Genomic DNA, 4,088 nt, shown 5'->3' on the forward strand with positions numbered 1-4,088 from the left:
AATCAGTGTAGACGCAGGCGGAACCTTGGCTACAGCAGTGGTGAAACAGAGACAGGGCTGGAGTTGACGATTGTAGCAGCAGCTGCGTTTCGATCTGCAGCTAGGCGAGCATGGAGAGGCGGCCGAAAGCTAAAGTAAAAAATGACGACTGAAGCGCAGGGTAACGCACTGCTAAAAAGAAAGGACGACTGAGTGGGTTTCGGTTGGGCAAAATGGCGAGGGGCTAAGCTTCTGCGGCGATGTGACGAGAGTGGGCTGGGTCGGCTGAAGAGGCGAGGCGGCTAGCTTGTAGAGGACGAGCGACGGAGAGTGTTGGCTGCGCGACGACTCGAATCAAGGAAGAGGACTTAGGGCTGCTGCACGTGAAAGAAGAGGGGAAGGGAAATTGAAAGAAAAAGAAAAAGAAAAGAAAAGAAAAGAATTGAATAAAATAAAATAAAATAAATAAAATAGTAGATTTTATTTTATTTTATTTTATTCTTTTCTTAATCTATATTATTTCTTTAAAATCCCACCCTTTCCAAAATGGAATTAATTCTTGCCATTAATTCCCAACATAAATAATTTTCAACGTCAATAATTAAATTCCTGCAATTACACTTAAAATCCAAAATTCTAAAAATGCCCTCCAACTAATAACAATTACTAAAATTCCAAATAATAAAGTTACTGAAATTACATTATTACTAAAAAATGTGTGGGGTGTTACAGAGAGACGTTAGGTTGTAACTGCATATACATTTCTTCAGACAGAGTGTTGTTGGGGAAACCATTGTTAACATCCATTTGAAGAAGAGGCCACTATCTGGCAGCCGCTAGAGCGAATAGACTCCGAACAGACGACATTCATGCAACCGGAGCAAAGGTTTTCTCATTATCAATACCATACTCCTATGAATACCCTTTGGCCACAAAATGAGCCTTACAACATTCAACAGATACATCAGATCGAGTTTTGATTTTAGAAATCTACTTACCCGATAGGTTTCTTGCAAGGAGGTAATTCAACATACTCCCAAGTATGAGTCTTTTCTAAAGTTCTGTTGGGGTTGATGTCCTAAATCTCGTAGGATTCTGTAGTTTGCAATTGTATTGTACAAATATTAATTTATTTAATAAAATATTAGATGTTTTATTTGACATTTAGTAGCATTAAACTCACAAACCAATAAACTAACATCCAAGGTTATCATCTATAGCTTAAACATGTATGTAAAGCCACACAGGTGGATCATGTTTAAGTGATAACCTAAATGGTCTGTAGTAGATGGATAAGGCTGGATACCCTATCTTGGTGACACTACGAGTGTGGCCCGCTTTGTAGATGTTACAAATTGTTGTAAAGTGCTATAAATAATCTGTTCCTGATCATTATTGTAGAGACATATAAGCGGGGGTATTCTATATAAAAGGGTTTGTATAAGATTGGACCATGAAATGACTAGTCTCATTATATAACGCCTTTCATAATATAGATTTATATTTTACCAGGATGACCATATGTGACATGACTTGAATCCTAAGTGAGTTGTGAACTCTTGCTTATGAAGGCAGTCCTTTGATTTGTATGGGTGAGAGTGGCCAAATCGCCGACTCAATAAGCCTACCATTTTGGGAATTCGTCTGATTGTGGAGTTGGAAATACAGTTAGACAAGACGAAATTCACTTCCTCCCCTACATCGAGGTAAGTAGATAAATTGCTCCCTTAAGGGCTGATTCCGGGACTTGAACAATGTGGCACCACAGACTCTCCTGGTCTGAGAGAGGTTTGGTCATAATTGGACCATGAATTATTGTTCATTAGAGGGATCAATGATACTTAAAGAGTTGGATGTAACTACAAGGGCAACACAATAATTTTGACCCAGCTATACTTTGAGCAATTTGTGAAGGTTCATTGTATTGTTGACTGGTATCCAATGGACACATAAATCTATCTGTGGTGCGAAGAATGCAGCTGTCGGTGTTTAGTGGAGTACCTGACAGTTAATGGATGTTGAATAATTAATTAAACTTAATTTAAGGAGTTTAATTAATTATTCAAGTACCATTGGAGCTTCAAGCTACAGGTTCATGAGGTCCCCTTTATAACTTAACAAGGATTAAATGAGAATCAATTTTGGATTAATTTGAATTGTTCAAATTAATTGAGGGAATTAATTAAATATGATATAATTAATTTAATTTAATTATATATGATATAATTAATATAATATATTTAATACATTATAATATAAAGTTTATTTGAGTGAAAATAAATATTTGAATACGATTCAAATACTAATTATGTGAACTGGATTCATATAATTAAATTTGGGATCTTTTTAAATATAAAAAAATATTTTGGAGATTTTTCTATTTATAAGAATTTCCGATTAAATTTAGTGTAAATGAGATTTATATTAAATACCATGCATTAATGAGAGATTTAAAACTATAGGGTATATTGTATTTGATACAATATAAAAACTATAGGTTATGTGTTATATATGATATATCATATAGTTATATATATAATAATAAATTAGATACAGGAGCCATTTTGAGTTACCTTACTAAATAACTCTCCCAAGCTCTCTCCTTCTCTTAGATCCTTCTCAAATTTTCGTTTTAGTCTCCCTCTCTAAAAAATCATAGAGCCCACAAACTCATATGTTTTTCATCCTAGAGAATATAGGGAAAATTTTTCGTGTTGGCGGCCATTTGGAGATCGATTCGTTCGTGACGATTTGGATCGAGGTTTTCACGTGAAGAAATTTGTTCTTCAAAGTTCAGGGTTTCTAAACCCCAAATTTATTTCTTATTAATGTACGTTATAAATTTTGTATTATGCATAATTTTTGTATTCTGTAATTTCATTTCATGTAAAATTGAAATTGGGATCGATCCACATTTCTGCTCAAGGCCTTTGCAGGTTCCTTCAAGTTCTTCATCCATTGCTTGCTGCTAGAGAGGGTTAGTGCAAGCCTCATGATAGGATTGAGATTCAACTAAAGACATGATAGTTGAAAAACAATGAGAGTCTTGGAGATATTGAAGAGACTCTCTTACCCGGTTAGACCAATGAATAGGTGTAGGGTCGGGGTTGGCATCAGGGGCAGACGATAAATTTCAGAGTGCAGTAGGGAAAGAAGACTAATCAAGCTCTGGGACAGGTAAAGTGGGAGATTTAAGACTAGGTGAAGGCTTATAGGTATGGAAAAAATTGGTGGCGGAATTAGTGATGAATGACTAGGTACCAAGAAGGGAAGCATGAAAAGAAAAAATGCTCGAAAACATACGATGTTCCAAGTGACATGGTGAAAGATATGTAACCAGTTTGACATGAGATCCCAACTCTGAAACCCTTTATGTTCAGTTATATATGAAGGAGATCAGACATGAGGATTTCCATGAATAGTAGAATCGTTCCAAATTTCATTTGAAATTGAACATACACAATTATAATCAAGAAACAGAAACTTACAGGTCATGCACAATACGAAATTACAACATGCTTTACAAAGAGATCAAGGAAAATATTATACATACTTTTGAAGACTCATCTTCAAACTCCCTTGATCACAAACACTCGAACAGTACGATCGCAACACAGCACGATCAACAGTAAACTCAAACACAACGATCTACAAGAACACAAACCCAACGAACGACCTCCAAAACCTCGACTCAGTCGAGTTGAGTAAGACACCACTACAATGGCTACCTTGGTATTCTCGGTGTAAGAATCCAGAAGTATGGACTCTATGTGGACTTGGTTAGAGAAAGAGATCGGAGGAATAACAATCGTATAAACGATTGAGCAAGTGGGAGATGATATGTGTCTATCGGATAAACGAATGCCCAATGGTTTAGAAGATGACAAGCTATTGTATAGCTTATGAAGCACAAATACTTCATATGAGACAAAGAATCAGTATCAGACACGTATCAGATACCAATACTTCCAGATACTCCACAGATACGTATCTAACACGCGATTTGACGTATCTATATTTTCAGATACTTTTTAGATACGTATCTGACACGCGATTTGACGTATATATTTCTATGCGTATTTTTTTTAAGAAAAAAGACAAGTAACTCA

The sequence above is a fragment of the Benincasa hispida genome, chromosome 9 (assembly GCF_027475165.1).
Source record: "Benincasa hispida cultivar pf3 chromosome 9, pf3_genome.v1.1, whole genome shotgun sequence".
Classification (NCBI taxonomy): Eukaryota; Viridiplantae; Streptophyta; class Magnoliopsida; order Cucurbitales; family Cucurbitaceae; genus Benincasa; species Benincasa hispida.